Genomic DNA, 23346 nt, shown 5'->3' with positions numbered 1-23346 from the left:
AACTTTTATTTTGAGGTTGTAGGCATTGCTGTTGACCAAGCAGATGGTGGTTTGAAGAGAATATTATATCATTGAGTGTTTAAATTTTTAAGGCTCATTCTTGATACTTGTTGTGGATTGGTAATGTGCTTAGTCTAAATGAGAAAGGCTTTCTCTTCCCTCAGCCTTAGGATATATTGAGTGAAAAGACTTAATGTTTTTGTATATTTTCTTTTTGTTTCTCTTTATTATATACATGTTTCTCTTTCTATAAAACATAGGCATGGTAGCTCATGTCTATAATCCCAGCAAATAGGTAGGCAGAGGCAGGGAGAGCTCCGTGAGTTCAAGGGCATTCTGGTCTACAAAATGGGTCCAGGACAGGACAGGCTACACAGGGAAACCCTGTCTTAAAACTAAAAAGGAAAAAACTCGTGTGTGTGTGTGTGTGTGTGTGTGTGTGTGTGTGTGTGTGTGTGTCTGTATACATACATATTGCATCAGGGCCATAGATATTGAAATCTTAAAAATGATATCACATGAGCTGATTTTATAGATTAAACACATATACTTGAGTGCCTTTCATGTCTCCTAAAATAAATTCCTATAATTAGAAAGCCTTTTTATCTGAGGAAGATTTTAAGAAAGATTACATTTATTGTTTATATGGGTCTATAAATAATAAATACTTATTGAACTAATAACAGCATTTTAATATTTATTATGGATGTTCCATAATTATGAGAAGTTGAGCTATTTATATTTCTCACTAGTGACAATAATTTTAGACAATTTTTAGAAAAACAAGGAATTATTATTTTGTTTTTAAGGAATAGAAAGGATAGGTAAAGTTATCACAGCTGGTTTTCTGTTAAAATTTATAATGTGTAATTTAACTAGAAGAGAGTAATTTTAAATTTACTAGAGTGATTTAAATAATTACATGGAGACAGGCAGGTATTCCTCTGTAAGATAAGTGTGTGTTGTTAAAAAACAGTGAGAATGATTTAAAGAAAATTCACCAGTCCACAATAGGAAATTTAAATCAGCATTTCAATAATTGAAGAGGATTTAATGTAAAACAGCGAGCCTTTCGGAAATAAGCAATCAAAATAATTCATTAAAGCAGCAATCATGAGAAAGCTTGGCTGTTGCTCTACTGGATATGTAAACAAAATTGGTAAATATTGTTGAAATAAAACCTCAGGTACTTCAACTTCCTTTATTATTGGATGGGAAAAGTAGTTTATTATCACCCTGAATTTGTATTCCCAAAATTGGAAAATTGAAGTAAGCAGATAGCTGATAAAGTTATAACTATAGACATGCTAAATCTTCCATCTGTTATACAAAGCAGACTCCCTAAACTTATTAAGACCCACCTTCTCAAAATTTCAAAAATTAATTAAATGAAAATCATAGTTTCTACAAGTTTAGAAAGATTCATGAGGCATGTAAACTTATTTAAATTATTATTATTTGTATTGAATATGTTCTTTGATAACTTGATACATTTCAATTATTAACCCCACCCTCTTTTAGTGCCTTCCTGAATCTACTGCCCCACTCTTCCAATCTACAAGTTCTTTTTTCTGTATTGGTTTATTTTGTTTGTGGATTGTTTTGAGACCCATTGAATTTAACCTGGAATGTGAAATCAATGCCTAGCCCAACCCAAAACCTACATCCATGGAAGGGAGCCAACCCCGATATTATTATTAATGATACTCTGCTATGCTTGCAGATAAGAGCCTATCAGAGTTGTCCTATGAGAGGCTCCATGCAGCAGTGGTTTGAAACAAATGCTGAGACTCACAGCCAAACATTGGGTGAAGCATAGGGAGGCTTGTGGGACAGTCAGATGAAGGATAAAAGGATGTAGAGGTGACAGGAGCTTCACCAACAAAGCCAACTAACCAGGGCTCAGAGGGCCTGTGGAGACTGAAACACCAACCAAGGACCATGTATGGATGGGACCTAGGTCCCTTAAATAGAGGTAGCTGATGGGCAGCTCAGGTTTCATGTGGTTCCTCTGGTATTGGACACAGGGGCTGTCTCTGACATGGACTCTGTTGTCTGCTCTTCAGTCACTTTCTCCTGAATGGACTGCTTTGCCAGGCCACAGGAGAAAGGACAAGCTCAGTCCTGATGAGACTTCATGAGATGGGATGTGTAGTTATGGAGGCTCCCCTTTTTTGAGGAATAGGGGAGGGGAGATGGAGGGAAAAGGAGAGATGGTAGGACTGGGAGGAGAGGAGAGAAGGGGCTAAGACCTTGAACTTAAGTGAATAAATAAATAATTAATAAAAAAAAAGGAAAAGAGTTGATAATTGAAAGAATTGGAAAAAATGAAAACAGGAGCAAAAGCAAGGGATTAATTTAGGCTAGTAAACAGAGAGAAAGATGATAGTTTATGGGGGCAGAGCTTCAAATTCAAGATATGTGATGTGGAAAATGAAGACAGGAGAGGCAAAGTCAATGAGGTACAGGCTACGTTCCAGTTCATACAACCTAAATAGAGTGAAGTCAATATTCCTCTGATACCTCAGGAGACTAGATGTCGCCTCCCCTCACTGAGGAGGATCATCTGTTTATGTAATCCATCAATTCAAACTCTACTGTTTTTCAGAAATGCCTCTGTACACATACCCACAAGACGTGCTTCAGTAGCTGCTCAGTACCCTTTAGCTTAACCACATGGGCACCTAGTAATACATGTTTAAATTCTATCCAGATTTTTGCCCCCCCCAAGATTAATTTACTTTCTTAATGGTGAATTATATTCTATTATGTGAAAAGGCTGTATTCTATGTGTTCACCTAGTGAAGGACATATTCTTGTTTTCAGTTCAAATTAATAATAAAGCTGCTATAAACAGGCATGCACAAGTTTTTGTGTAAACATACATTTCCAATTCATTTTGTGTAAATACCACAAAGTACAATTACTGAGGCATAGAGCAAAGGACATATTTAGTTTTTATAAGAAACTGCCAAATCATCTCTCAAAATGGATGTACCATTTTATGGTAAAGAAGAGTTTTATTTCATATTCTCATTCGTAATTTATGCTGTTGAGATTTTGGACTTTATATACTATGATAGGTATACAGTGGTGTCTCATGTTTTATTTGTCGGTCCTAATGGCATGATGTTGATTAGACAGTATGTTCTTACTGGCTAGCTGGGTCTTCTTTAGTGAGGTATGTCTATTTAGATGTTTTGCACAATTTTAAATTCAGTTGTCCACATTTGTAATGTTGATGTATAATAATTCTTTATATAAACAGATGGAAATCACTCATCAGCTGAATATTTTGTGAATAATTTCCAAATCTAGGCTTTATTTGCCTTCTAATTCTGTAATAATATATCTTTAATGGAAATTGAATGCTCTCTAAAAAACACCCTCTTTTTCCCTCTCTCCTCTTTATCTTTGGTGATACTTTTGTGTATTTTAAGTAGGAATTTAGGTAAATAGGCAATAATAAAAAATAGACTTTACCATATTATTTGATAATATTATCTTTTAACCACAGAATAAGATAGAGTACAACACAGTTATGTTACTTGGGCAAATGTTACATGATTTGGATCATAGAAGTTGTATTATTAAGGCATAATACACTAAATAAAATGTTTTTGTAGAATGTCTGGATAATTCATATTTTAGTTACCTATTCACCTACTGAAGTATGTATTGTTAGCCTACAATTTTAAGTAATTAAAATATATCTGATCTGGCACTCATCTTGTTTTTTGCTTTTAAGTTTTCAAGTCCCTAAACACAAAGGTGAGAAAATGTTGTAGGAAAAGGAAACAACAGATATTTTGACAAATAACCATCGTTCCCCTCAACCTATGTAGAGGGACATGGCATGTGTATAAACTGCCCACTGAAGGAGCCTGATTCATCATAAATCAAGGAGCAGTTTAGAAGCATAGCACTACAGACACTAGAAAATGACTCAAGGAAATACTCAGAGGGTGTTGTTTTCCAATGTGTTTGGGAAACTCATAGAAACATTAGAAAATAATTACTTATTTTAACAATTGCTCAATTGTATCCTCAGGACAGATCTATAGGGAATGGTTCCCTGGATAGTTCTTTGTTTCTTAAAATCTTTTACTAACTAGGATATGATTTGTTCATAGTAGTTTTAATGTTGTATCTTGACTCTTTTTTTTTCTTTCTTTTTTTTTTTTTTGTAAAAAGGCGTTGCAATTAAAAGATAACTTGAAACCAAAGCTTTAAAGAATTTTCCAGCTTCCCAATTGAACTTTTTTACCTGATGACCATTTAGAGTTTTTTAATTTAATCATCTTTTAAAATCAAGTTTTAACATTACCAAAGAGATTAAATTGAACTACTATTTCAATCATGGCTTGATTTTCCTGTCTTCAGTTTCTCAAAAGCCTATTCAATGTAATGTATGCTGTGTTATTACTGGCAATAATTAACTCCTCAAAAGCAATTAATTAACATTTTAAGTAGGTATAGAATAATTTTGAATTAGTTATTTAAATCCCATACTTTTTTATTATAATATGTGATTGGTGCCTTACTTGTATATGCCCTCTTGTTATAAAGAATTTTCACATAATATATCACCAAGAAATGTTAGGCTTGGTCACCTGTTGAAATATAACTTAGAAATTCCATTAACATACATTTTGAGAGATTATTATGTTAAAAGAGTAATTTTTCCAATCTGGGAAATATTAAATTTTTGTAATATATCTGGATTAGCAAGATAAGGAGCATGCCTTTGTGTCTTGAGAGTGTCTTTTCCTCTGTGTGAATGAATATAATATATATCTTGTGTGTGTGTGTGTGTGTGTGTGTGTGTGTGTGTGTGTGTGTATGTGTGTGTCTGTGCCATGTATGAATACATAAGTGTATGGAGGATAGTACTAAATGTTAGGCATTTTTCCTAATTGTTTTCTACATTATTATTGTTGTTGTTGTTGTTATCTTGATAGAGGCAGCTGATGATTTATTTTGGAAAATAGAATTGAATTGGCTTTGGGTGGAAGGCAGGGGATAGAGGGGCACCTCAGATGGGAGATTGCTCCCAAGGTTGGCCAGAGGGTTAAGGCTGATCCTCCACTTGGTGTTGTTCCCTGTACTCTGCCGTGCAGCTGTCTCTCCTGAGCCCTGAGCAGGTGCAGGAGCACAGGCTGGCAATGACTTTGGTGGATATTCACTTGGGTAGAACATTCGAAGACTGGGACAAAGTCTCTATGTCGGGTTTCAATGGTCTTCACAACCACAGTCTTGGTGCAAGTAACAGTGCTGGAGCCGGACTGGAAGGAGCCCAGCAGGAATGAGTGCACTCCTTAGCTGAAGCCAGGGCTATTGAGTCCCCCATGGGTTGAGCTCAGTCTTTCTGAGTAGTCACTGATGGTCTTTGTATGGATGCTCAAGATCTGCATCCCAGGCTGCAGCCTGCTGTCCTCCATCTGCTCTCTCCAGCCTCTCCCAGCACCTCCCTTCTTCCCCAGAGCCACTCCTCCTTCTTACCCTTCATTCACTTTTCAGAAAAGAGCCTCCAAGAGAAAGATTTGGATTATTTTTAAATTCATTATGTTACTCATTAAATTCACTATGTCATTCTTCATTTTAGATACTTTCTGAGGTCCATTTATAGTCTTCTTCTTCTTCTTCTTCTTCTTCTTCTTCTTCTTCTTCTTCTTCTTCTTCATCTTCTTCTTCTTCTTCTTCTTCTTCTTCTTCTTCTTCTTCTTCTTCTTCTTCATCTTCTTCATCTTCTTCTTCTTTTTCTTTTTCATTTTTAAATACTTATGCCAGTTGTATGGAACATGTATCACTAAATAATGAAATTGATTAGTGAGAGACTCGACACAGAGATATCATGTAAATGTCACGATATTGTCCCACGGATCTCAGTCTGCTGTCTTCTGCACATATCTCAGATAAGGTAAAATCCCAGCACTTGGGAGGCAGAGGCTGGTGGATCTCTGTGAGTTTGAGGCCAGCCTGTACTACACAGGGAGTTCCAGGACAGCCAGAGCTGTTATACAGAGAAACCCTGTCTTGAAAGACAACAAAACAAAACAAAACAAAAAGACAAGACACAAAGAGCATGGTATAGAAGACAGGCAAAGTTTATTTCAGTGTTGAGAAGGGAATGCACTTTCAAGGGGCAAGGACAGACAAGATCTGAGGAGACAGTCATTTTAATCCACACTTTTCACACAGCTCATATTTTCTAAGTTTTCTAGAACATACAGCTTTGATCCTTTCCAGGTGCTTGACAGACCTGTTTGGAGTAACTCTTTCGGGAGCAAGTGTGGTGGTGCACCACACAGGCTGTATGCTTTGCTCCTTTGCAGAAAGCGTCTTGTCTATACTGAACCTGTGAAAAAGCCTAGAGCCAGATTTAGAGCTGCCTGCCAGTGGCCTCAGCAGCAGCCCAGCGCATTCTGATTCTTGCCAGAAATGTGGCTGAGGCTTCATTCTTCTGACCTGTAATTAACATCCTGCTGGGCCAGGACTTTGTTTTGTAGCTACTGATTATGAAGAAAATGTCTGGTTCCAATGTCCTCCAAACTTGCTAATATCTAAGAGCTACCTAATAGGATGCACTCAATATACTTAATTAAATCTTCTATTGAAATGTTATTATATTTCTAAGTTTCAGATCTAGAGGTTAACCTTTATTTGACTTTGTCCTCAAACTCTGAAAGACTTTATGCACTCAGGCACTTCCTCTAATGATATTTAAGAAGCTCTTCAAATCTAAGATTACATGAAATCGTTTACCTTATTTCACAAGGCAAAATATTGAGGAATTATCTTCTAAGAAACAAGTCATAAGTCATAGTTACAGTTAATGAGTTGATATTGAATTTGTACAGACAAATCAAAGGCCTTCTCTTTTACAGCTCAAAATGCTGATCTCATCTGCTGTGGTAGTTGGCCATTGATATCTTAATCTTATTGACAAAAATGTAAAAGAGCAAAACATCTTTTTAGCTCTGTGTTGAGTCCACTGAATAGTTGTAATGTGAAAGGGAAAGACTCTGTAGTTCCGCTCCTTTCTTTATACTGGTTACTTGCTGCTTTGGCTTTTAAAAAAAATTCTGCAAAATCTTGTTTAACTCTCTTAGGAAGAGTCAATCCTTTGTATGCTTAATGTGTTTACTGATGAGATTTTGTTTTGAATTTCTACTAAATAGAGAATATTGGTTTGGGTCTGCTTGATCAATTCCTTCAAGTAGGATTACCCTTTAATTGCAATATTGATTGTAGCAGGTACAACAGGGCCTGTGACTTCATGTAGCAGTCATGGCATCCTTGAGAGGGAGCACAAACTTCAAAAAACAAACATATCAGGTTACTACTTATCTCCTGACCCCATGAAAGTTGACATGTATTGTCAGTAGTGACAGGCCAAAGATTTAGATTTCTTTGGTATGGCTTCTGAAAGTTAAGAGAATTCTCTCCATCTTTATAGCCTTGAAATCTCTTCAAGCCTTGTTCTCTAGAGAGTGTTAGTATTTTTTAGTTCAGCAAGGTCAGATGAAAAGCAGTTTTTTTTGTTTTTTGTTTTTTGTTTTATTCTCCAGTCACAGGCTGACATTTATGTTTTAGATGACAATGCAAGAAAAAGAAGAAGGAAAAACAACAACAACAACAACAGCAAACAAACAAACCAATTCTGGGAGCTTGCAATTTAATGAATGAAATATAGTGGCAACCCAAAATGGTTGATAGGGGCAAATCTGAGCTTGAAGCAATTGGAGCGAATAATAGTAGAGAGTGGCCACAGGCGGGTGATAGATCTGACTCACAGGGTTTATTAACTCCCTCTTTAGTGCTTATTAATTATAATCAATACAACCCTTAGCTTCTTCATCTATGAATAGCATTTGCTTCATTAGAATTTTTAGAGTAACACAATGTATGTCTCCAGAAAATATAAAGTGTTTTATATATCATAAAATACAAAAGAAACATAATGCCTTTTGGAGAGGAAGGGATACTTTGCTTACTATGATATTTGTGAAGAAAGAGAGAGGATCTGGCTAAAGGATGGAAAGAATTTCAAAGACCAACATGATGGAAGATGGTTCTCAAGCAGAGGACATTAGAAGCGTGATACTGAGGAACAGCACCACAGGAGAATGGATAAACTAAAGATTCCTAAGGGCACAGAACATTGTGCCCTAGGGAAGGGGACATCATACAATTCTCTATACCATAGTCACAGTAAAACTAAACATATATCACTCATAATCTACCAAGCATGACTTTTACATTTGATATCACAGGTGTGTATTAACATAACTTACGGAGCTTTTCTATCACATACCATGGGAGTCATGCTTAATAGTGCATGGTACAGCTGAGTCTTAGGATTCCTCACTCAGAGCCCTCACTCTAATTTTCTCTTTACACTACTTCTGGTAATTTGATCTTGTATGTGTCACACATCTGTTATGTAACTTTTAAGTATCTGTTATGATTATCATTTAAAGAAAGAAACTATTGAATCCAACTTTATTATAAATGTTATATGTATATATGTACATATATATTTATACATTTGTTTTAACAAAATTTATTTTGAGGTTATTCTTATTTTATTTCTTTAAATGACCATGTGCTTTTTATTAATAAAAAAAACAGTGCCAAATTAATAAAGCCTAACAATTAAAGTCTCTTTATAGTTCATAAAATATTACAGAAAAGTTTATTTGTGTTTCAATTTCATTTTAGAACAGGCAGCTAAGGGCAACTATGCAGTAAATGAGTTCTTGTGAATAAATTTTTAGAGACTATTGTCTGTCTGTAAATTCATCTTTCTTTTTATAAAATATTATTAAAAGTGATTGATAAATTTTGAGTTAAAAAACCGTTAAAACATCATGATTAATTTCAACTGTTAAAACATCATGATTAATTTCAACATAGATTACAGGAAGATGATTATGAAACAAATACAATATTTGTTTCAGTACATGTCTTTAAGATAGAGTTATAAATATGTAAACAGCTATTTAATAAAAAGTTTCCAAATGTAGCCTGTAAGAAATCAGGCAACTTTACCATAAGCAAACTTCCTAGACAGTTTCCATATCTGCACTAGCATGGAAGGAAACTTCTCCCAAACAAAAACAAACCAGAAAAACTACTTTGCAATTTGCTGCTGCAATAGAGAAAAAGTGTACAAACTTGATTGAATTATGACAGTCAATATGATTTAATGAAAAATAAAGTCATAATAACACATATGGTGCTTCATGTTTAAAAAGTAGAGCTTTGCTACTCGCTTGCTTCTTTGGACACTGCATGATCAACAAATGGAAAAATTCATCCCAAAGCCTGCCTATCCACCAAAAGTGTGCTGGACGTCCAAGGCTAGGTAGCATTATATCATTGTCACTGGTGTGGATGCAGTGCAGTTTCCTCAGAAAATTTGTTGAGGGGCAAAATAAACTTCAAACAAACAAACAAACAAACAAAAGAAGAAGAAGAAGAAAGAAAGAAAGAAAGAAAGGAAGGAAGGAAAGGACTGAAGGAAGAAAGAAAGAAATAAAAAGAAGGAAAACACAAAACCCTAAACAGTAAAAGCAGGCTCTGTGTCAGCAAGTTGGCTTTAAAACACATGCACAGCACGGCTCAAACTTCGGGCACAATCCTTACTCGCGATGCACATCTAACCCCACAAATCATGGTTATCTTCTTGGGAGTAGGCCAAAAAGAACAGAAATCCCCACTTTAAAAGTTTCTCTTCTTTAGGCAATTTTCCTGAAGCTGAACTTGACGGGGAGAAATGAGTCTACAGGTTGAATAATCAATACTCTTCGTTGTTCTCCTTAATGTCATCATCATCATCCTAATCATCCTCTCCAAAGTAGGGAACAAGGAAGGGTCTCTACCCTGGAGCTGCTGTACTGAGACCCATTGGAGCTTCTGGCCAGCATTCCATCAGCACCATTGCTCAAATCACTGGCAGCAAGCCTTGCGCCATTGGAAATAGCACCTGTTCTCCTGAGAAATACTCAGCCAATGGATCCCTGAGCCGTTTCTTCTTTCTGCCGCATGTGGTTCTAGAGTTTTTGGTACCAGACTTCTTGCCACCTTGAGCAGTTGCTCAATTCCAGCACGCATGTCATACCCATGCTCTTGAGCACCTCAATATCATCATAGATTTCAAATGTGTTGTCAAAGTTAAACAGATACTCAGATTTGTCATTGGAGATGTGGCAATCAATGATGGTCTTCCTGCTTGTGTTGACAATTATGAAGAGCAAGCAGATGATAGAGTTGGGGGTAGGTGGCCTGCGGGCCTGCTGCTCATCTTGGTACCAAGTTATTGAAAGCAATTTGCTGTATCATGAGCTCCTGGAGCTGTGACCGCTTCTGCTCGATCTTCTCCAGCTTCCGGGGCCTCTCTACCTCTTAAGTTCTGGAACTCCTGAGCTGAGTTGGTGGGCATGCCAATCCTCTTGATCTCCTTCTTCTCTTTGGAGATGATGTTCATGGCCATTAGCACCTTTAAGGTGCCGTAGTCACGCCACCTGATGTTCTTCTGGCCATAAACTGATTCGTTTGATAGGATGTGGTTGTCAGAAGCACTGAATTCTGCAACCAGCTCATCAGCCACCTCATTGGAGGAGGGGGTCCCTTTCCTCTCTACCCTCTCACACACCTTCCCAGAGAAATGGGACCGTGCCAGTCTTCTCTTCTATCCTGTTTCGTTTTCCAGATGACCAAGGCAAGGAGTCGGATGGCTGGTTCTGGGACACAAAGTTAGTGGTGGGTGGGTGTGGGCTTCCTAATACAGTAGTGTTGGTGTTGCAGGTCTTGAAATGTGCCAACTGCCACTTGCTGTGTGATATTGACACACCTTTTAACTGTCCAACTGTTTTTGGCAAAAGCTGCTTTCCAAGGGTGTTCACTGTGGATGGATGTATAGAGATACCACACCTCTCCCAGGACTAAACTTCAATTAGACCTGCATCTTTTGCCATGCTAATAGACCCAGGAAATCGAGGCTAAAACTAGTACCCTCCACAAAAGAAACCGGACTTATCCTCAGCCAAGCATCGGACCGGTGTTTCTTATTTTATTTTTTATCTACTATTTACTCAGTTAGTAGTGTAGCACAGAATATCAATTTCAGAAAACCCAAGATTTTCTATGTGTCTATTTAATGGATGTTAATATGTACCCTTACAATTACTTATGTGATTTTAATTGCTTGCTCTATTTTTGCTTTTAATATAATCTTTAAAAGGCACTTGTTTCTTACTACCTCTCTTGTAGGCTTAATACATAATGCTTCTTATTTTAATTGCAAATAACCTTTCAGTTTTTCTTCCTAAGCCAAGTGTGCTATTAGCAATCCCAAAAGGTGCTTTAGCACATTGACATATCAATGGGGAGGTAGGGACCATAGCAGCAAGGTGAAGGAGATGGGGCTATGAAAAGGGTCCTAGGTTTTCATCGCCATTTTCTTTTCCACAGAATAGTGTAAGCCATCATGCAGTGTTCCTATAGGTCCATGAAGGCAATGTCTGAGAGTCAAGTGCTTGTTAGTAACTAATTGCAGTCTGGGCAAACAGTTCAAGAAAGGCTTCGTGATGGGCATGTCAAAACTTAGGGGAGACCATGGAAAGCAGCAAATCCAGGGCTCACCTGCATCTGTAAATGCCATGCTGAAGTCTCCTGCCAGGAGCCGCTCAAGGCAGAGATGGAGTCATGCCCAGTCCCTGGTTAGAAGACTCATACCAAATGGTGAGGTCCTAGCTAGGACCTAATTTAGACATTTAAGGGCTAAGGTGTGCTTTTAATACAATGGTGACTTAATAATGCGCAGGAGAGACCAGGGAAGGAGGAGGTAAGCTTCAAATGGACAGAATAACAATGTTTGCATGAATTGGAACAAGCAGGAACACAGAAGCCTAGACTGAGCTGAAAAAAGTTCAGCTTTTGAACATATACATTTTATTGACTGATATTACTGATATTAGAAACCCGCTACACATTGAAAATTAATAATGGCTATTCAATCGCCACATTTCCTTTCAGGACTGACCCTCGCTTCTCTGTTTACAGGATTCAAAGAAGAGACATGAAAGCAAAACATTTACATTTAAATTGTCCTCCTGCTGATTTAGAGATAGTTTTCTTACACACATCATAATAGTCTGTCACAATAAATTCAGTGATTAAACCATTCTGTGATTATTTCTTGACAGTTGGTTACAATAGAATTTATCTATGGACAGTTTTTTTTTTGTAATACTATAAAACCCATGCCTAATTTAAATAAAAATCTCAGAAAAGAAGGAATCCATAAAAGACTGCATCACAGGGCCACATTAAGTTTTAAAAAGCTGTAACTAAGAGCACAGTGCTATTAAATAATAAAATATAACGGATCCATGGGAAATTGGTAAATGAAACGCCTGTATAAACTTTCTGTCCACAGTAGTCACCATAAAAGCTTAGAAGTTCTTTAAATGCATGCAGAGAAAGAAAAACATTTATGGGTGAGAAAATTTACTCTTTTCTCCAATCTCTCTCTCTTTAAATTTCCTTTTAAGCAACCCCTTGCTTATGTATAATAATTTCCTAGGTAAAGTCAAATGACCTTCTTAGCTCTCACTTCATGTTCCTTAAGAAGATGAAGGCTCTATATTGATTTTGGATCCTTACAGTAGTTGCTGCTCCATTTCCCTCAATCGCTGAAGACTCTGCATTCCCTAGCAGGTACACTAAAGCCTCTCTCAGGTGGAAGTGTTAGTTCAACAATACTGAGAGACCACCCACACTCTATTGAGTTTTAATTAGCCAAATTTTATTTAAGCTGCAGCTGTCTACAGTCCCTGTGGGAGGATTTGAGGCTACATCCTAGCTATCAGGGAAGGGCTGATGCGAGAGCCTGCACTTTGGAAGGCCTTTTCCACCCCCAGCATTCCTGATATTGTCCTAACAGCATGAGGTAGCTTATAGGGCTGGCCTCAGGTGCAGCAGAGGCTGGAGGCTGATATTGGTGTGCTCCATAACTAGTTTCCACCTCAGCTTTTGAGATAGGGTCTCTCATGGTCCCTGATGCTCACTGTCTTATCTCTGATGAATGGCCAGCAAGCTTCAGGGATCCTCCTCCTTCCTTCCCAACACTGTGGTTATAGATGTGATACCACTCCTGATTTTTTAAATTTTTTTTATATTTTATTTTATTTAAATATACATTTGTATTTTTACACATATATAAAATAAACTACATACAGCAAGAAGAACCATGAAACAATCAGGAATTATATTAATGTTACATTCATAGTGTCTTGGCTATTTATATTTGGCAACCTTGAAGAAAACATTTTTCTTGTCTTGGTGAGTTAAAATTCTGAACATAAATCAATATATATCATATCTCATCTCCATCAACCTAAAACATCCATCTACAGGTTAACTCTTGGCAACACCTATTCTATTTCAAAGAAGATAATGAGCATCAAAGAACCACCTTATGGAGATGGCTTCAAATGTGCTAAGCCAGCCACTGGAACAATGTCCTTGTTTCTACCACAGACAGAATTCTGCCTAAAAATGGACAAGCTTAGATATAGGCAGAGTAGGTGGCCAAACTCTGAGAAGACAGGGTAAGTAAGTCGCAATAGTTCCTGCCTCACAAATATGTCTGTCAAATATATTGGGCCAGAAGGTTGAAGAAGATGCTCCAATATTATAGAGAGTTTTAGGTGACTGTTAAGGCAGCAAACTATCTCTGTCATTTTTTATTTATTTATTTTTATTTTTTGCTTTGGAAGCTGCTAACCTGTACTTGCTGGTTACTCAGGTAATTAATTTTATTCCTTCTCAAGTCTCTGATGTAGTTGAAGATCAGATAGTTTAGTTTTATTATTGAGCATAGTTGTTTAGGGGTTAAGGTGATTTTAGGTCTAGATAGACTGCTCCTGACTTTAGTACAGGTGCTGGGCTTCTGAGCTCAGGTCTTAATGCTTGTGTAGGAAAAACTCCATTACTCCATTTTTCCACTTCACACTCCATCCTTACATCTGCTTTCAGGATGCCTGGCCCTATGAGATAGACAGCCTCTAGAAAAAAGATACCCAGTGCCTCCTGACTTAACTAGGTCTTCGTAGCTCCACTGTGTCTTAACCTCCTTACACAGTAAATCAAATATCAATATGAGTCTCAGAGGGTACAAACCACATTCCAATCTTACTCAAAACCTGAAAGTCTGTCTTTATCATGCATCCATAAAGCAGGGGAGAAGGCAGGTGAAGTGTGTGGGAAGTGGGGTAGATTTTTAATGCTTTTAAATACACATTATAAACGTAATCACCACTGTCCCTTTCCCTTGCATCTCAGCTACGCTAGTAAAACTGAATTGTAAGGATCTAGGGATTCAGTCTATTGTTTGGGCCAAGAGTGTCAGGCTTTGGGCTGCTGCTCAGTGGTTTTCTTTAAATTATCTTGTGTCATTAGAAGCATCTGTTCACCCTGCAGTTCCTGAAAAGCCCATTCCTGACACTCCATTTTAAGTAAGATAGTTGTTTAATTTCTCAGTAACCTTTAAGGGTCTCTTTATCCCAGATTACTGTATGTTAAATCTGAATCATACACAGGTGCTTTGTGCTGACTTTTACGGTTCTCCTCCTAAAACAGTAGAAGGATTTGGGGGTTGTTTTTACTCCTAATTATGTAATAGAAGCAATTCCAGTTTCCTTCTTCTTTCTCAAAATTCTTTCAGGATGTAAAACTGAGGATATAAGACTGGACCTCTAATGTATTTTCATGTATAATATATATCGATCATTTTCTTTCTCCTCCCCTATGTCTCCCACATCTTCCTTATTGAGATCTTTACCCACCAAACTTCATGTTCTTTCTGTGAGAGGATTTTTTTTGCAAAATTAAAAGAATATTTCCTTTTACAATCTTGTAAATGCTGAACACATTATAAATAATTTTTATAGTTAATGTCTCCAACTGAGAATTGATTAGTACTGGCATCAGAAGTAAAACAGACACCACACACACACACACACACACACACACACACACACACACACACACACACACTAAGGCTGTTAAAACTAAGAAAAGCATGAGAAACTAGCATGGCAAGGGAAATCTGCATGGGCATGATAACTAAATGAAGTGTACTAACCTGCTATATAGTAACAGAAAAGGAATACTGAGTAAAACCCAAGAAAATATAGGTAAGATAGAGAATTGACTTACTGAATGCATAGGTAATTATTTCATCAATATACTTTCCAACCTATCACTTAAAATAACAATAGGGGAAAGTGAGTCTGGGGCATAGTTAAACTGCACTGCCTTAATTTCTTGAATATCTAAAACTATTGTAAAATACAGCATTTTTTTTTTTAATTTTCAAAATTCACCATTTATAACAAACTATTCATGTCTCAAGTTTATTAGCTACAATCTTTACTCTGGACTCAGTCTTGTGGGGGAGATGGTATTATTCCACTGAAGAGCGAGGACAGCTGGAGGTATTTACAGCTGGTGGTTAGAGCATCAATCCTCAGCCCTATGAGTTCGCCATATTTGTGGGGTGAGCTTGATCCTACAAGTAAATTAAAGCCTGAAGTATTGATGCAGTTTCTCACAGTGAGCTGCCTTCAGAAAGTTTATGTGGTAAGTGTGTGTGTGTGTATGTGTGTGTGTGTGTGTGTGTGTGTGTGTGTGTGTGTGTGTGCCAAAAGTATATGAAGCAACTTTGCCTTGATCTCCTCCAACAAACAGCATCTTTCCTTTTCTGTGAGAAGGGAAATCTACTTTTCGATTTCTGCTTTGACAAAATAGGAAAGTATATGTATGGTGTCACTTTTTTTAAGTGCTAAAGAATGGCATCTTCAAAAGACATCATGTCAAGTCCTCCTGTTGTGTTGCTTGAAATTTCCCTTCTAGTTCATTCTATTTTCAGTTTCATTCATTTGACCTAAACTACTGACAGTCTTGTTTCCAAAGTTATTCTTACCTAGAATCAAAACAACTACTATAGATATAGAGATAGGTAGATAGATGAATAATCATTTACAATAAAAATGTAATGTGTAAAACAGAAAGAGCTTGAAGGTAAATTTTGATATCATAAAAACCACGGAATACCCTCTAATGTTTAACATTTGAAGATCTTCCTAAGTCTATAAATGAAAAAAATGGATGTTAGACTTGGTTCCCAATTAGTCTGTTAATCTACCTAACTGGCTACACTACTAATTCCATTATAGCTGGCTACAACACATATTGTGCAGTTTGAAATACTAAACTACCATTTAGTTTAATGCTGCAGCATAGGTGGTGAGCCTCACCTCTGGCGTCCATTTTTCTTACATTTCACATATCTAGTTCGAGACTCAAGTATAAACTGCTGTGTTATAAGTAAAAACATAATTCAGTATTTTGATGAGCTAATTTTTGTCCTTATGTAGAGGTTAGAGGAAAAAAAACAAATCTCTTATATTGCTGTTTTATTTGTAGTTATTTTTTTCTCTAGTTTACATGTTATTGTTTGGGAAAACTCTTCTCTCTAGGTTTTATACTGAATCATTCTAGTGCAAGTTCTGAGCTTGCTTTTTCTTTTTGAAGGGTGTCTACCCAAAAAAGGCCACAGCAGGGAAAAGACAAAGGAGGCGTGCAGTGTTCAGCATGGGACAGCTCTGCCCTAGGGTGCTGGGAGGGAAGTCTCTATATGGGGCATTTGCTACTTTTGAGGCTGCCTGTATCATTCAGGGTTCCTGCCAGAAACAGATGGTACAATCAAATTAGGATAATTTGAGGAGGATTTAATTAAAGGGCGATTTACAAAAATGAGGGTAGTGCATACAGGAACCACAAGGGATGGTACAGCCTCTCATGTCATTACCTCTACCCATAGGCTTGAAGGAGGTGGGTAGGGAATAGTCGCAGTGTCTCTGTGGCCCAGAGAGCTGATAGAAAGAACCGCCTACAGGGGCTAACAGTTCAATAAAGGGATAAGGGGCCAGATCACAGGGATACTGCAGGGATGCAGTTAGGAACTGTCCTAGCTCTCTGTCTTTCTGTCTCTCTGCTGCTGTCTATCTCTCTCTCTTTCTCTGTCTCTCTCTCTGTTTTTCTCTCAAACCCACACAGAGACAGAGACAGAGAGACAGAAAGACAGAAAGAGAGAGAGACAGAGAGAGAGCACTCTAACAGGGCATTCCTAACATCAAGAAATAAGAGGCTTGATCAATTACTGCTTATGGTAACTTGGCAATTCAGGGTACCATGAATAAAGGAAAAGGTAGAGGTGTAGATCTACAAAAGAACTGTAATAGTTAAACCCATTGCCTTTATTTGTATGTGGTGGGACCTGCAATGTTTGATAACGTTTAAATGCCACGTTCCAAAGCAGAAGGTATGAAAATAGCTTTGCTTCATCTAGCAGGCATTTGTGGTTGGGAAATGGAGTGGTTTTAGAATCCTGGCTTTATTGATGGTGCCAGCAGTAGACTATACACTACAGAGTCAAGGGAGCTGGTAGCAGAACCCAGTATACAGTGGTGTCAGCCATGGCATTCAAGGCATCCATGTTCTGTTAGATGACTTTGTGTCTGCCTCTAGCCAGTTAAGTATCTTGTATCTTGTTTCCTTGTTACATCTAGTGTGTGTGTGTGTGTGTGTGTGTGTGTGTGTGTGTGTGTGTGTCTGTGTGTCTGTGTGTAACAACGTACCTGGCAGTTTAAATTCACATGAAGATACTTGTGATTTTTAGAGGAGAGAATTCTTATTAGCTGGAAAGAAAACACAAGCACACAGTAAGCGGATCACAGAGGGGATCATGAAGTTTGGTGGGTAAAGATCTCAGTAAGGAAGATGTGGGAGACATAGGGGAGGAGAAAGAAAATGATCGATATATATTATACATGAAAAATTAAGTGAAAATTTAAAAAATCGTCTCAAACCATTGACCTTATCATTTAAAAAAGGTATTTCAAAATGCAAAAGCCAAGCATGTTATATGCTTAGCCATTTGCCATTGTAGAGTTCAATAGCAGCACACACATTCACATTTTGTGCATATACCACCGCCATCCACCTGTACAAAACACTTATTGGTAAAGCCAAAACACTGGCTGCTCATACTCTACCATTCTACACTCGATGACTTTGACTAAGTTATGTACCTCATGTAGTATTTGACCTTTCATTGTTAGTTTATTTCACACAATGTCTTCTAGATTCAACTGTGTTTTATTATGTGCCTAAAACACTTTCTTTTTAAATGTGTTATTGTTTTTGGTACACTTTCCTTATTCATTCCCTTATGAATATATACGTGGGTCATGTCTGCCTTCATTGGTTATTGTCAATAGTATTTCTATGAACATGATCATGTGATTTTCTGTTTCACTCCTGGATTGAATTTTAAAATTAAGACATTTTGAATTATGAATTCGTGTGTGGGGGTTGAATATATGAATGCAAGTGACTGCACAGGCCAGAAAGTATGTCAGATGCCCTAGAACTGGAATTACAGGTAGTTGTGGGTGCTGGGAACCAAACTCAGGTCCTCTGAAAAGAAGAAATACACTCTTGTAACCATGAAGCCTTCTCTTCAGCCTCTGCAAATGTTCTTGCTATCTTATCCTAGACAGTTGTTATGGACATCTTCATCCGAGAGCTTTTTACTTTCACCTTGTGACTTCCATCTGAGATGATATTACTAGATACTCCCACTGCTGCTGTGCTGCTGCTACTACTACTATTACTACTTCTACTTTCCAGGAAGCAATGAGTGCTCAAGAGGAACTGCCCTGAATATGCAACTCAAAAGAGTACTGCTAGGTGATAAATGGCGAGGAAACCAAACTTCTTTGGGTATAAGCATGAGAATATATGATATTATTTTTTGTTTTGGAGTTCTCCGGTGGGTTTATTGTGGCATACCAATCCTACTGCACAATGCCACTCAATTTACTGCCTCCTCTTTTCTATCCTTTACCCTAAAGGGATATTACCTAATATTGCATCAGAAATTCAACACAAGCTTCTAAATTCTTTCCTGAGGATGCATATGTATAGCTCTCTTTTTTTTGGAATTCCAAATCTAGTAGTATCTTATTAATGATAGATAATAAAATTTGTATGACACTGATAATTTAGGTTTAGCTTAAGCAGCAAGGAATAGAAACTGTACAAATATCGACTTAAAATGTAATAGTCTTTTTTTTTTTTTTTTTTTTTTTTTTTTTTTTTATTAATTTATTCTTGTTAATCTCAATGTTTATCCCATCCCTTGTATCCTCCCATTCCTCCCCCCCCCATTTTCCCATTATTCCCCTCCCCTATGACTGTTCCTGAGGGGGATTACGTCCCCTATATATTCTCATAGGGTATCAAGTCTCTTCTTGGCTACTTGCTGTCCTTCCTCTGAGTGCCACCAGGTCTCCCCCTCCAGGGACATGGTCAAATGTGAGGCACCAGAACACGTGAAAGTCGTCTATCACACTCTCCACTCAATGTGGAGAATATTCTGACCATTGGCTAGATCTGGGAAGGGGTTTTAAAGTTTACCTCCTGTATTGTCCTGGCTGGTGCCTTAGTTTGAGCGGGACCCCTGGGCCCAAATCTGCCTATCATATTGTTCTACTTGTAGATTTCTAGGACCCTCTGTATCCTTTTATTTTGCTGTTCTCCCATGCGTCTCTCATTTAGAGTCCCAATAGGATGCCTTCCCCTCTGTCCCAGTTTCTTGGTAAGTGAAGGCTTTCGTGGGACATGCCCCTTGGGCTAGTATGCAGATATAAGTGAGTATATACCATTTGATTCTTTCTGCTTCTGGGTTAACCCACTCATTATGATCATTTCTAGCTCAATCCATTTATCCACAAATTTCGGGAATTCCTTGTTTTTAATAGCTGAGTAGTATTCCATAGTGTATATGTAATAGTCTTATAAAATGTTTGCATATCTGCAATATAAGGCTGGCATAGACTCTCAGCTATGGCAACAGATACCAGAATCCTCATCAGTATTCAACAGACACCTCTTACCACCTTACATTCCAACAAGGATGTTATATTCCTCATCCTCAAATATTTTTCAGGAAAGAAGTAGGAAACATTAAATAAAAAGAGAACAAGCAGCCATCTATATAGATTTCACAGGAAGAAGAAGAAGAAGAAGAAGAAGAAGAAGAAGAAGACGAAGAAGAAGAACGAAGAAAGAAGAAGAAGAAGAAGAAAGAAGAAGAAAGAAGAAGAAAGAAGAAGACGAAGAAGAAGACAGAAGAAAGAAGAGAGAAGAAGAAGAAGAAGAAGAAGAAGACGAAGAAGAAGAAGAAGAAGAAGAAGAAGAAGAAGAAGAAGAAGAAGAAGAAGAAGAAGAAGAAGAAGACAACAACCACAAACAACAACATTAATGTGTGCTGTAGAATCCATAGCTTCATGGGCTTTGTGGTTAGAGTCCAGGATAGGAATGACGAGGAGGTGCTTAGTTGATCACTCCAGTGCTATAACATCAAGAGTTAAGCAAAAAATTTGTTCTAATAATCTGACCAAAATTTTAGTCTAAATAGATTTTCTACTTTCCGTACAAACCATTAACAGAAATAGAAACCCTGCATATCAGGCTATAGTAACAAAGTCATTTAAAATACTCCATTGTGTATTTAGCTCATTCACAGTGTCCAACCTGAAAAGACAATGGTACATCATCCTTTTAATCCTTTGGACTAGAAAAAATAGAATAAATCATAAGGCTTTCTCATAAACATTGAATTCTGAACTGTGATGATATACTTATTTTATGCAGAACTGGAAAAGATATAAAATTAATATTTTTATTCATAAGTATTGTTAAAAATTATAATTTCCACAAGTATATTTCTAAAATTCTAAAAATATATAATATTTAGCTTCAAAAATTTCAAACTTTTAAAATGTTATGAATCCTCAATATTAAACAGAGAAATTCAGGGTGTAGCTATCTCCCATGACCGGAGTTACTAACATCTCCTTGCACAGTTCTTATACTTTAGCTTTTGTTGTCACTTGTGACCTTGCTGGGTAAATTTATCCATTGTATTCAAAAGCTCAGATAATCACTAAGAACTAAAATAGGAACCATCAATTATGCTTTTATTTTCTATGGATGCACATGAATTTTTTCATGCCAGTTTCATCTCTAAGGCCAACAATATTAGATATCTTTTAATTGCTGTTTCTATGTGCATGGGGACATTTTCCAACTGTGGAGTGGTAATAAACAGTAATATTTTTATCACCAGAACTGGTGGGCACCTGCATCAGAACACTGCATGTTTAGAATATTTGGGGGATATTCTGGGACTGTAATAAAATGATTTCTCTGTGCCCATTCACTTCAAGGGAAATATCTTGGAGGATTTTTTTTTCTGAATTTAAGAAAAAATTTCCTAACTGTTTTTGTGCTTAAATACTATAAGAATTTCAAGCCAAAATAATGCTAAGATGTGAATGATATATAGCTTTTCAGTGCTTGTTATTTTACACACACACACACACACACACACACACACACACACACACACACAAACACACCATTCCAGATATGGTAAGTTTTAATTATTTTTAGTAATTAAGCTTTGGGGTGACCACACTATTGATTTTTAAAAATCTTCCTATTGTGGAAGTAAAATCCTGTAAGTAGATAGCTCTCATTTTAGTAAACATAGCCAACTTCTATTAAAATTTTATTCTTCCTTTCACATGACAAAATAGATATTTTATTTCTTCAGTTTATTAAGTTTTAATCCACTTATCATGCAGGGTTTTTGTTGTTGCTAAATAGATATTGCATTTGACAATGATACTAATGTTTTTATAACACACACACACACATGCTCATACACACACACACACACACACATGCTCACACACACACACACACACACACACACACACACGCACAAATCTGTGAAAGCCGAAGTGTGTGCTGTCACCCAGTATACCCTTTTGTCTCTCTAGCTCTGGCCCTGCCCTCATAGGTCACCACACTCAGGAAAGCTATCTCTATCTTTCATGTCCATGGATTGTGTGAGCCAGGGATATATGCCCTCCCTCCTCACTGATATGCACCTTTGCCAGGCAGGATGCCTGTGCCTGACCTCATGAAAGCAAGCATGATACCTGTGATTTTAAGAAATATAACTTTATAATCCCAGGACATATATGAACTGTCTACACATTATATTACACAAACTGACTTTTCCTGGGCTGCAATTTTTACATACAACATCTAGAGTCTAAGGATATCGTATGCATGAACTGAATCTTAAGGTCTCAATAATATAAACATGCAACATATATGTTAACAGAAACAATGACAAAATAAATATTTACATAGTAAAAAGTAAACAAAAATTTATACATTAAAGTATAATTACAAAAGTATATTTTGGTTTAAATGATGATAGAAACCATTTAATATGAATGAAATGATTCCAGAAATCTTGATGGGTTTTGTTTCTGTGTTCTTTTTTTACTCTAAGGGGGACAGGGGGGGACAAATACCTTTCCAATCTTTTCAAAATGTGTTTTGAGGCTACAATTCTTTGAAACGTGAAGAACACACACAACACACAAATCAGCCACATTATTAGCCGAGGAATTTCCTAATGCTTAAACTGCCCTAGAAATTAACCTATTGTCAATATGTATGCATCAGCCCAATCTAACTGAAATCTCCACTTTAGCTGATTAGCGCCTGTTAAATGAGAACATCCATTTCATCTGTGTTGGCAGACACAGCATCCTATCAGCTGGGTGACTGACAGACTTGTTTGGTAGGACAAGGACCTTACTGCTCCTCTTTAGCCTGAGGCATTTTCATCTTCCCTTTTTATACAGTTTATTTTTGGGGAGAGAAGGGACATACCTGTCCCACTTCCCCAAAATGTTCCTCATCTTCCCTAATAGTGCCAGGAAAAGTTTGGAATCTCCCATACACAGACATGGAGGTCATGAGTGATTTATATACGTTATACTTTCAAGGGCTGAGTAAGAGAAATGGAGTGCTTTTTTAAAATACTAAATTGTCATTAGTAAGGTAATTCTAGCTTTTCAGTCACTGAAAAAAAAAAAAACAACAACAACAACAACAAAAAACAACAAAAAACAGACATTGAGGCACTTTCAGGCATAGTAAAGAGCCTGATAACTAACAAGCAATTAAGAAATGTGATAAGAAATTGCAGACCAATCAGGATAAATTTTAAAGTATAAATAAGAATCCTAATGAATAAATTTCTTAAACACTGACACTGCTTTAAAATTCCCGGATATTAGACAATTCTGACAAAAGACCAGAGTTTACACACATACTCCT

General features: G+C 37.0%; 1 pseudogene; it reads right to left on the bottom strand.

Moving 5' to 3' along the window:
* Positions 1–9802: 9802 nt before the first annotated feature.
* Positions 9803–22925, bottom strand: LOC127193007 (transcription factor Dp-1-like; annotated as a pseudogene).
* Between the last annotated feature and the right edge of the window lie 421 nt (positions 22926–23346).

Source organism: Acomys russatus, chromosome 8, assembly GCF_903995435.1.
Source record: "Acomys russatus chromosome 8, mAcoRus1.1, whole genome shotgun sequence".
In the NCBI taxonomy this organism is placed as follows: domain Eukaryota; kingdom Metazoa; phylum Chordata; class Mammalia; order Rodentia; family Muridae; genus Acomys; species Acomys russatus.
The sequence above is the reverse complement of the archived record's forward strand: the minus strand, read 5'-3'. Positions and strand labels throughout refer to the sequence as shown.